Here is a 12848-nt window from a genome sequence, read left to right on the forward strand (position 1 = left end):
GGGCATCATCTTATAATTACCACACTACTACATTAAAATATGCTAATATTCACTCTGAGAGGAATGAAACAACATTATAAATAGACCTGTGTCAATTCGTGTCAACATTTACTGCCAAATGATTCAGGCCAAGTAAGGTTTTGTCACCAAACAAGTTATAAAAATCTTTTCATTTTTTCAGATCTTTTGAATTTCAGAATTGGAGGAATGGAATTGAAGACCTGTACCAGACATTTCCATAAGATGTAATGCCATCTAGACAGATGAGCAAGCCAAAATGACTTTTCTTTCAATAATCTTTTGATTATATAAACTAAGCCAAGGACAGACATACATGTGCTCAAATCCCTTTTTGCAAGCTATATAAAAGAAACTCAACCAGAAAGATCCTTTTTTATGGGTTATTCGATATTCTGCTGCCTGACTGCAAATTTCTACTTTGGAAAATCTCAGCTCCAGCATCTTGGAAGGAAAGCCCGTGTTCTACTGAGAAGAGAATGTATAAACAAATGTGACAAATACCTGCTTTTATAGTTTGGAAGAAGTTAAAGTAATATTTTTTCTTCCTTTTTTGTGGTCTTTAAATTGTGGCCTGAGTGAGTAGAATAACGGCTCATGTCCATTCATCTCTTTTTCCTCTACTTTTTGGAAATGTAATGGATGTATGTCCAATGCCCAGGAAACCTGAGAAGAACCAATTTCAAACATTCCTTCCCCCATAACTAGTGTAATTTTAAATTCATCTGGAGATTTGGAATACTAACCTATCCTTAGAAGGACATGTACCAAGCATAAAGCTTTGAAGGTCCCTTAAACCCAGCAGTTATAAAGCTGGGAAATGAGCTGTCGTTGTTGATATCAATTATTAATTGAAAATCAAGGCAAGGTAACAGTTGATAAAGTTACTCTAGGCTACACTAGAGTCAAAGTCAAAATAATAGACTTACTGGAAAACTTTTAAGTCCATATATTGGCCCCAATCTATTTAAAAAAATGCATAAACCTATCATTTGATTAAGAATTCCACTTCTGACAGTCTGTCTATTCTATATAAATACTATTACAAGTGTGAGTAGACTGAAGGGTATACTGATGCCTTTATTCATTTCAGACTTGACCTCGAATCTCTGGGCTTATTCATCAGCTTTAGGATCCAGAGCAAATTGCCAACTTTTTGCAGCTTGTTTTTGTGGCACTTTTGTGCAAATTACGAAGTGCTGCTAACTCTAGGAGGGTGAATTAGAGCAGAAATGAGGGCAGGATATCAACCGTCACCTACCTCCTTAGTGGAGTACCTCTGTGCAGAGCACAAACCCACCACTCTGTATGGGGCCTAGTCATCAAAATGATACATTTACTGAGGGTGATGACTTCACAATTCAATCTGTTTTTACAAATCATTATTTAAAGTCTTTGTGTTCTCTGAATTTCAAGGCCCTGGGACAAAGCGTTTGCTTTTCTACCTTAATTACTGGCACTAGCATCACCCTATACTTCAGCTCTGCTTCCCCTACCTAACCCTATCAATTATTGAGATTGTGTCTGCTGTGCTGGTCTTTACCCCTCCAGATCCACCTTCCATCATTCTATGCCCTGCTTCCAGCTCCAAAGGGCTCACCTTTTCTGATTGTGTCATCCAGGTCTCCTTGTCCTTCTTGTTGGGTTTGACCAATGAGAGATGAAAAGGCTGGAAATAAAAGAGAGATAGAGGTATTGATTCCCAAGCCCACCACTCACATCTCCCTGCTTGCCTGTTTGCTGGATTTGGTGGTTTTCTAGGATTATACCTTTTGAACTCTCAGGTGGTCTACATGTCTGTGTCTCCAGGTCTCCAGCTCTCTTGGGATCCAATAACACTGCTTCCACTTGCCTCCCACTCCCCATCCCACCCCATGCTAATAGTTTTCCACTGTTGCCATTTCCTGAGAGTTTCACCATCCATTGCTCCTTCCCTTAATTCAGCCACACCACTGCAAGGAGTAGAGTTTATTCATGAAATTCTCTTCAGCTAAACCCTTTGGGTGTGCCAGCATGCTCCCTGCCTCTTCTCTTCATCACATGAAGTCTCAAATTTGTCCCAGTCTTTTCTTTTCCAGCACCCCTCATGGCCTCATGCTCTCTCTCCTAAACATTCCTGAATATCTGAATGTAATTGCTTTTTAGCAGCCTGTTCTCATTAACACTGTATCCAAATGAAATTCAAAGTATATTAGATGGGCAGTGGCATCATTGAGAATGTGCTAGAAAATTTACACAATAAAAAAATACAAGTTTTGATTTAAGGAACACTGTGTGTTTTCTTAAGGCTATTTATTTAACCAATACCTACTGAAGGTCTTTTCTAGGCACTCATAACAAAATTATGAGCACTAATAGGCACAACTCCAGTTCCTACCGCAACAGAACTTATAGTCTAGTAGAGAAACAGATTTCAGCCAAATTTTACTTAATATTTATGTATTTGTTACTTACTATGTGTCAGTCACTATGCTAAAAAGTTTACAATATTTAGTTCATGTAATCCTTTTAACAAATCTAAGGAAAAATTGCTATTATTGCCTTCATTTCACAGATAATACAACTAAGACATAGTGCTTGAAACTACCTTGCTATGCTATGACATCTATACAGGAAATGATAAATTACAAAAGCACCCCCAAATTTATTTTAGTGATCATGAGAAACTTGAGTCAATGGTATAGAATAAATTTACTCTTATTCCAGACTTAAGACCTATCTAAAACACACCATTATCATATTTACCAGTTGAACCAAAATGTGCTGCCTGCTGGTATATACCAGACACTATCTTAGATGGTGGAAACCCAGAGGAAAGAGAGTCCTTGAATTTGTAAAATTCCCTCTTAAAATTTGTTGGGAGGTGAGAAGGATGTTGGGGAAGGCATAAAAATACATGGCAGTTGAATTATATGTCAATACAAATCTGTCTTTTGTGAGGCCCCAAATTTCTTTTTCTCCAAGGCTCTAACCTACCCTCAGTGACTGCCGATAATATGGGGGAATGACATAGTGGGAGAGGACAATTGCAATAAAAAATAATCAATTCTGTCCTAACATATGCACTACCAATGAAAGAAGCAGAGAGAAGGGACACAGACCCAGTGGGGTGGGTCAGGGAGCACGATGAGAGCTGTTGAGGAATGAACCAGACTTGCACAATAGGCAAAATTACTCAAAAGAAGTTGGGGAACACAGCTGTCCTCAGGTTCTGTCTAAACATACCTCATTTGGTATTTTTAAACTTCCTAGTAGATTTAGATACCATATCAGGTGTAGATACAGCCTCAGTTCTAGGGCTCATATTTGAGATGATGGTTAGAGCAGCCACTTCACTAGAGGCATTATAAATAGTGGTGAAGAGCTTGGATTTTAGATTCGTATAGACTAGAATGTGAGTCTCTGTCATTTTTAGCTGTGTGACTGAGTAAATTAATTTTCCTTTCCTGAGACTTGATTTTCTTATCTGTGAAAATGTAATTCTAACAACAGCGTGTGCTTCACATAGCTGTTGTAAAGGCTTCATGCCATAACACAAGAAATATGCTTAGCACATTTCTTGAACTATACCCATCTAGACACTTACTAAAGACCTTTAGTTACTACACAGATCTTTTCCTTTGACTAAAAGAAATAGGGAAAACCTCACACAGTGTCTCTAAATATGAAAAAGGCTCTTTTCTGCCATTGGGCTTTGCAGATATTTAATATATTCTAATCACAATATTTTTGACCTTTGTGTTTGAACTTGGCTTCCCACTCCTTTAGGCTTCTCCTTTCCTTTCAGTGGCAATGAAGCTTGGGTCCTAACTGTCATAGAATAGTTATCCATACCAGGATGTGATCTCAGCCAATTCCACAACAAACCAGTAGTACTCACTATGTGTTCCTGATGCTTGTGGAACCTGAAGCTTACCTCTTAGGCGAATCAGTATTCATACTGGTAAATATCACTTGACTCCAGACATCTTTCTAAAACCTTGAAAAATTCAAAGCATGACAAAGAAATTGTTATCTTGAATAACTTCAATTTTTGATCATGTTGTCAACACATTTATGGTTGCATTGTCTTTATTAGTATTCTTTCTTTCACTTTTTAAATCATTATTATTAATAATATCATTTTGCTCACCCTATCTCCAGCTATTTCTAAAACTTGGTAAACTTATTCTATAGATACTACCACTGAAGCCTGATAGGAAAATTTAGAATGTGTATAGAACTCTGGCAGTTAAATAGAAGTTGACATATCATCTTTCTATTAATATGAACTCAATTAATCCAAGTTTCACTTTGCAAGTGGTATGTATTTATTTCAGCAGATTAATCTAGCAAGGGAAGTAAAGACCATATTAAAGGTATTTTTGTCTCCAACTCATAAATAAATCATTATTCTACTTTCAGGTTATCAATTCTTATCTAAAATAACCCAGAAAAGAAGATTTTGCATTGTTTTGGTCAGTATGCTAGTGCTGAGTACACAATATTTTTAAAGATTGAAACTAAATTGTTTTACCTGCCCTGAAATCTAATGAACTTCATTGTAACAACAGCTTTCATGAGTTTTGCAAATTTGTATTATCATGAACCCTTAAATTGCATCTTTTCAATGTATTAGTACATTTAAATAAATTTATAATTCATTTTTATATATAAAACATTTATATGATTCAGTAATAAATACTTTATTATAATGGTAACTTGTATAATTCACTCTCACAACTTATACCCTTTAAAGTTCTAGATTAGAAGGGAAGATGATGGAAACTGTTGCCAGTTCATCATAAACAATTTCATTTCATTTTTTTCCACTATATATATTGAGATAATATTTCCCAGTTACCTTTTGTAGTTATCTGTGACCTTGTAAACTGATTTCTGGCCCATGACATGTAAGCAGAAATCATGTGTACCATTTAGAAGTTTAAAAGTTTAAGACGTGGACACACCTTCCACGCTATCTTTCTCATTGTTTGCTGGATCAATGGAAGTCCCCAAGAACCTAGACCAAGGTAAAGACACAAAATGGAAGAAGCTTGGGCCCCTGGATCATTAGCACTGGACTTCTACCCGAGAAAGGGAAATTGGAGATTTTAAGTTAAGTGTGTTGGGAAATCATTGGAAGGTCTTAAGCAGGGAGTGCTGTAATCCACATGATAGGAAATGGGTTGCAATGAAATGTGGTAACCATTCTCCAAGGTAGTCCCTAATGACTCCCACTTCCAGGAGTTCATGCCCTGGGGAGTCCCCTCCCACATTGTACCAGGGTTGATTTGCATGACTGGTAGAATACAGCTGAAATGATGGCATGGCATGTCCAATATTAGGTATTTAAGACACTGTCGTTCCCATCTTGGTCACTCTCACTCTCTAAGAGCACTCATTCTGGAGAACATCAGCTTCCATGCCATGAGCAGTCCTGCAGGGAGGCTCGCATGGTGTCGAACAACCACGAGTGACCTCTCTTGGAAATGGATCTAACCATAGCTAAGCTTTCAGGTGACTACAGCACTGACCGGCAGTGTGACTGCAACCTCATGAGTTACCCTCAGCCAAAATCACCCAGCTCAACCTCTCCTGGATTCCTGACCCACCATACACTGAGTGGTATAATCAGTGTTTGCTGTTTTCAGCTGCTTAGTTTTAGAGTAATGTGTTTCATACCAATAAATAACTAATATAAGGGACAAAAGTAGAAACAGGACGATCAGGCATCAAGACTATTGCAGTGATCCAGGGAAGAGATGGTTGTAAATATTAATTAAGATAAATGAGAAGATTATAGATTTGCTTTAAGAAAAGCCTGGCCTGATATATCAGTATATGTGAAAGGACCTGGAAAACCTCAACTCTCTCCATGCAAGATATTGGTGTGATTTGGGGGCAGAAAAAGTCAACTGAAGCTTCACCAAAACATAAGAGTGACAACATTGATCAGAAATTGATTCTTCTGTTCCTTGCACTGAGTAGGCCATTCTTGGAGCAATTAGTCCAATTCTGGGTGATACACTTACAAATAGAGATTAAGAAACGAGACCTCATGCAGAGGATGCTCTAGAATTGTAGAGTGGCAGCTCAAGCTGGGTGATGAGAGGGGTCACATGGAAAGAAGTGGGTGGATATTTTGGATCAAGTATTCAATGTATGGGGGGTTGGGTGTCAAGGATGGCTTTGAGTTTTCAGACTAACACAACCGGTTGGAAAGGTTAGTCACTGAGAAATGGAATAATAAAATTGGTCTGGGAATTAGGCAAGAAGATCATAAGTTCAGTTTTGGATATGTTGAATTTAATCTAATTTGGGGGCTCTAAGATGACTTTTCAAATAAACAGTTAAGTAGATGGATACGAAGCTCAGAAAAAATAAAAGGTCAGAGCTGGAGAGCGCTGCTGTGAGTGATCTGTGCATGTATGTAATAACTGAAGCAAGGGTGCAGATGTGTGAACCTCAGGCTGCATCTTAAAGAACTCCAATATTTAAAGATGAGACAGAGAGAAAAGTCCTGTAAGGGACACTGGGAAGGAATGGCCAAAGAGATAGGTGGAAAATCAGGACTGAATGTTGGGTTTTGGAAGTCAAGGAGAAAGATTATTTTAAGGATGAAGTTGTCATTGGGTTAACCACTCGCGAAAGATGCACTAAGAAGAAAACATGAAGAATGGATTCTTCTGTGCTAAATAGAAAGAATTCATAAAGCTTCTCTTCCAGAGGACTTTGGTTCTACTTTACTAACTACCTAAATCTCATACTTACGAGAAGGCTAAGAAGCTGTTTAACCTTTTAGGAACATCATGGAAGACCATAGGAGGCTTGGTATAATATATCCAGATTCAGAAGGATGCACAGTACTACTTTTCTCAAACATAGAAAGTAGTACTTGTAGGTTACGATTTTATCCGATTATTTACATTAAATTTATAAGGCACCCATAGTCATCATGCTGATTTCATTTTGAAAATGTAGATAAAGATAAGTCTGATATTTCTAAAAGTCCTAACAATTAGAGAAACAATTTGTAATAGTGTGGGTAGGAAAATGAAAGGGAGGGAGAAAGCTGAAGAATGATACAGGCAAATATATCATTAGAAGACTCTAGATCATCCTCATTTGTTTTATTTGTTGTGAGGTATTGGGATGTATTGTAATAGTTTAACTTATTCCTGGTGCTCAATGCTTATGACACAATGCTTTTTTAATCATGGAAAATAACATACAAACTTGAATCAGACAAACCAGAATTTATATGGAAAGCAATAAAAAATGCACATTTCATCTTCAAAAGAAATACTGGGTCGCTCTTTCCAACTACATGAAAAATGACATTTGGAAAAGATTTTGATATCTTTCTTATTACATAGTGTATTTCCTGATCCTCTTCCTTCTTTTTCACTTATTTCTATACCAATATATGTAAAAACTTTATCTACCTTTTCGGCCAGGGACAGCCTCTCCTATGGAGTAAGGAGGAACAGGGCCAGGGAGCCACATTATTTGAAAAGCTGCCTGACAGCAAGAATGGAGCTAGACACTCTATGATGGACACCTCATTTAGTCCTCATGGTAAACTCATGAATTTAGTCTTAGTCTACCTCATCTTACAGATACAGAAAGTGAGATTCTGAATGGATTTCCACTCCAGGAGGAACGGTAAGTGTTTTCACACCTCTGAGCTAGAGTTCATATACCTCACTCTGTATCACACTGTCCACACAGAGCTTTAAGGCTGCCTGGAAGAATGTTCTTTCACCTCAAATACCATCTTTACTTGGTTATGAAAGTCTGAGTTCTTCTACATGAGGGATACATGTCCATTCTAAATTAGACTTAAACAGGTAATGCATTTGGGTGAAAAGCCATGACACTGGATTTTTTCCTATAAGTAGGTTAAAATAAGATAGATAAAATTTCACTGGGCATCTGGGAGGGACAGGACATGGAATAAGGAAAGAAAGGATCAAAAAGGACCTTGGAATACCAAAGACAATTTCCTCAAATGTTGCCTTCAGCTGACACTGTTGAGGGCAGAGTCACTGTGTTGCTGATGGAACATTCTTTCCACCTGGAACAATGAGCAAGTTAGTACCAATATTTTCCCCTCACACAGTGTCCAAAATAATTTTTCTCCATTTCTGAAGCTACAAGCTTAATCCAAGGCACAATGATTCCTGGGTAACTTGCCTTTGATAAGAGTGCAAGTTACACAGATGGAACCGTCCACAATCCTTTCATTAACTCTGAACTACATTGATTTTTCCAAAGTTATAATTAAAAAAAAAAAAAAGAGCAGAATAAGTTCATGACCAGAGAATGTCAGTTCTAGCTAGTGTTTTTCCTCAGAATTTCCCAAATAGAACCTCCAAAAACAGCCACCCTCTACCCAGCAGAATCTGATTTGGAAATCAACACCTGCCTCAGCAAAGAATTTTAGTCCCATAGGAAAAAATATTAGAGAAGCAGCTATAAATTGCACTTCTACAGTTCTCAGATGTGTGACTGCTTCTGAACTACAGTAGACTGCTCTTCCTTGTACATAGCATGGCAATTCCAAAAGTAGAACATGTCATCCTTCAAGTAACTTCACTGTAGTTTTAAAATACAGTCTCATCATGTAAGTCAGTAAAGCTACAAAGCTACATATGTGATTCAGTGACCCATCTGCAATGCTCTCACATAGCCCCAGGCTTGTTCTACTAATTATCCTGAACTCAGCACCTTTCTCTTTTTATGCAGCTTTGCAGTCCCTAGAATGAGAGATAGAGCCTGGAGGGGCCTTGAGAACCTTCTAAACCATTACAGGTGCTTGGGGAAGAGGCTGTTAGATGGCCGTTACCACATGTTGCTTCTCAATCTCTCTAAACGTTTCAACATTTGTTTTAAATACTTTGGTTTCATTGAAAAACATTTAAAGTACTTTTGAAAGGTCATTAAATAGATCACTCAATTTTTTTATTTGAATGATTTTTTTCTTTTTCTCTCCTTCAGAGTTTAAGTTCTGCTTAATTGTAACTTCCCACAAATATCAAACAATAAAGGACTAAAAATAGGAATAGGATATATTAATATACTCATTAATTTAATAAATACGTAGTCAGAATCTGTCATGTTCTGGGCACTGTTCTAAATTTCTAGAAACTTATGTGTCATGAGAGATAACCCACATTCACAAATGGCTACAATATCAGGTCCTATGTTAAGTTCAAAAAATGGGGTATGAAGGAGATACTTCACTACTTTAGAGAAGTGGCTGGGCTGATGACTAGACTATTCAAGAAAAGCAGAATGTCTATTGTTTATTGGCAGGTTAGATCACTTTCTGTTCTCTTCTGTTGTTCCTCTGCACCTCAGGGCCTAGAAAACTAGGAGCTACATTTCCTGAATCCCTTGCTAGCAAGGTTTTAGGTTAGACTGCCAAAGACAGGAACTTACGTAAAATTCAGAAGCAAAAGAGACGCAAAACCATATTATTGTTCCTTTGACAGTAGCAAGCTGTGGGTGAGCTACACTATAGTTGAGGTTTTTTAGTGACTTTTGGCATTTTTTTGAGAATTTTTTTGAGAACCTGTTTTCCCACTCCAGGCAGCAGTGAATTTCACTGGCAATTTTCTGTGGGCCTTTGACCTTCCTGATTCTAAGAATGTTAATGGAAAACCTAAAAACTAACAATAGCTATCCTGGACCTTTACTTCCTACAGTCCTTTCAAGCATCCATACCCTTTTCTACCTAAAATGGCATTTTAGCTGAACTGAGAGCAGGAAGGAAAATTTGGGAATGGACGGCAGAGTAGGCAGTGAGCAGAAGCAGAGTTGTCTAAAGATTGGCATGAGCACCAGTGCATCCTCTTATCATCTTTACCATCACTATCTTCATTGCCGGTATTTATAGAGTGCTTACTATGTGTCAGGTACTGTTCTGGGTACATATTAACTCATTTAATCCTTAAAACAATGATTTATAGGTGCTATTACCGTAAAAAATGAGAAAATGGGTGCCAAGAGAGGCTAATTCAACTTGCCTAAGATCACAGAATGACCAAGCGATAAAACCAGAAGTCATCATGTTTAGACAAGAAAGCATACCCCTAAAACTACTGAAGACATGGCCAGAGAAATTGAGCCAAAAGATATTGTGAGTGACTAATTTTCTTAAAGCTTTTCATTTAAAATACCTACACACTTAGAGGAAGTTGCCAAAAAAGAAAAAAACTGCAGAGAAGTGTACCCTTCCCCCAGCTTCCCCCAATGGTAACATCTCACGTAATTGTAGCACAATAGCAAAAACAGGACACTGACCTTGGTACATTCCTATGAACTAGGCAACAGATCTTATTCAGATTTCATCAGTTTTTACATTCACTCTTGTGTGGGGGCTAGGGAGAATGTGATCAAATAAATTCCTATTTTTAAACCCAGAAATTTAACTCCATGATGTTAGTATGTCCTAATAGATTTTCAAGCAGAGAGAGGTTTGCTTGATATAAACTCAGTATGAGTTAATAATGTAACATAATCATTGAAAATGTTCTTAGGCAGGCTTAATATGAACATGTACTCAGTGCTCAGACCTTCAGGGATAACAGTGTCATTATGGTACGCATTGCTTAGATCCCAGCTTGAGAATTGTGCTCATTTGAACCAAAAGAAACAAGACAAAGACCCCTAGAGAAAGGCAGCTAGATGTCGAAGGGTGATCATCAAGAGTCTGAAGTCCCTGCCGTACCAAGGAAGGCTGAGATAGCAGGCAATGTTTATCTCTAAGAAATGATGTAGGCAGACATGATGTCAAGCTGCCTGTCCAACCCTATGTCTTGCAATTACACATCACGTTTAGTTAAGCCAAGCACCTACCAAATCATGAACATCTATACCTTCCTTACATACAAAGCTCTATTTTCAGAAATTCTTCCATGATTTTTATTAATCCTTTCTTGAATATACACAGCATTTACCAAATGACCAAATAATTTAGCCTAGTCGTTTTCAAAGAGTGATCTAGGATCAGCAGACGTAGCAACACCTGGAAATTTGTTAGAAATTTAAAATCTTGAGCCCCAACTCAGACTGAACCTGAAACTCTAAGGGTGAGGCCCAGAAATCTGTATTATAACAAGCCATTGGGTTAGCTGATGTATGCTAAGGTTCCAGATCTACTGGTGTAGCTCTAAACCACTTGGGATATTGTTATTTTGTATATGAATATCATCTCCCCACAAGTGCTGTTCTGTGACATCTATACATACTCTCACCTGACCAATTATGATAAGATTATGGCCAAGGAAATCTATCGTTCTCTTACCATGTAGCTCCTTTAGCTGGCTACCCTATCAAAGCTCAGGTCAGAGAGCACTGGACTGTGTCTTTTCATCCTAGTCTGTCGTCTGCTTTCTAAGAACACTGTGGCTGAATGCTTCCGTCAGAACTTAACAATCTTGTTTTCATACAGTCAAGATGTATTTATTAAGTAACTGTTTCTAAGTGGCAAAAGACACGGCCCCTGCTCTTAAAGAATTATTTTTAGAGGCATCGGGGGCATCTGAGAGTAGTTCAAGGAAAAATTCTCCTGCCTCCCTTCCTCTCTCTACCTCCCTAAATCTACAGGCCATAAGCAGTGAGGGTCAGGCACTCAGGAGTGGGTGATACTTTTGTGTATGATTCCATGTTTCCTGAAGAGGTTTCTAGCCTTCTTCCCTGGCTAATGAGGCAAGAGCGGTGGTTCTTAACCTTTTGTGTGCCTGAGCATCACTTGGGAATTGTTAAATTTATACCTGGGTCACTGTACAGAAATTCTGATTTAGTATGTCTGTGACGAAGCTGGGAAATCTACAATTTCAGCAAGTACCCAGGGTGACTCTGATATAGGTCTGCAAATGACCCTTAAACAAATTGCAAGCAGAACAGCAACACTTAGAATATTTAACACAGCCTGGCCGGGCGCAGTGGCTCACACCTGTAATCCCAGCACTTGGGGAGGCCAAGGCGGGCAGATCACAAAGTCAGGAGATCGAGACCATCCTGGCTAACACAGTGAAACCCCGTCTCTACTAAAAATACAAAAAATTAGCTGGGCATGGTGTCGGGCACCTTTAGTACCAGCTACTCAGGAGGCTGAGGCAGGAGAACGGCGTGAACCCAGGAGGCGGAGGTTGCAGTGAGCAGAGACGGTGCCACTGCACTCCAGCCTGGGCGACAGAGAGAGACTCCATCTCAAAAAAACAAAACAAAACAAAACAAAACAAAAAACAAACAAAAAACAAAAAGCAAACAAAGAATATTTGACACAGCCTGATTCCCCAATGAAGAGGCAAAAAGTAGAGATGGCCATAAATCTGTTTTCACCTCTTACCAGCCAGTCTTCAGCATTAGTGATGTAGTGTCGCTACATTAGTGACAGTGCGTGGCCTGCATCATAACATGTATGAACCCATATGCCTTAAATACTATTTATTCAGCAAATCTGATTGCACACATTATGGTCCTGTACCATATGTATGTTCTCCCAGTAACCCCAGGTCCTGTACCATGTTCTCCCAGTAACTCCAGGTCCTGTACCAAGTGCTGGGGTTACTGGGAGAACAAAGAGACAACACTTTCTCCATTCAGGGAAACAGAGAGAATTATTAACTTTGCCAATATCAGGGAGGTATTAAAAAAGGAATACTGCAATCTGAAGAAACAAAGAATAGAATTAGCGTAGTGGCCAGGGTTGAGGGGCAATGGAGTGGAAAGGGCGACAAGGGATCATACTTCATTTACTTAAATGACTATCTCCCTCTAAGTGGGGATAATTTTTGAGATACGCAGAAAATCACATCATTATTGGTCTCTTCTTTTGG

The sequence above is a fragment of the Nomascus leucogenys genome, chromosome 18, assembly GCF_006542625.1.
Source record: "Nomascus leucogenys isolate Asia chromosome 18, Asia_NLE_v1, whole genome shotgun sequence".
Lineage (NCBI taxonomy): Eukaryota > Metazoa > Chordata > Mammalia > Primates > Hylobatidae > Nomascus > Nomascus leucogenys.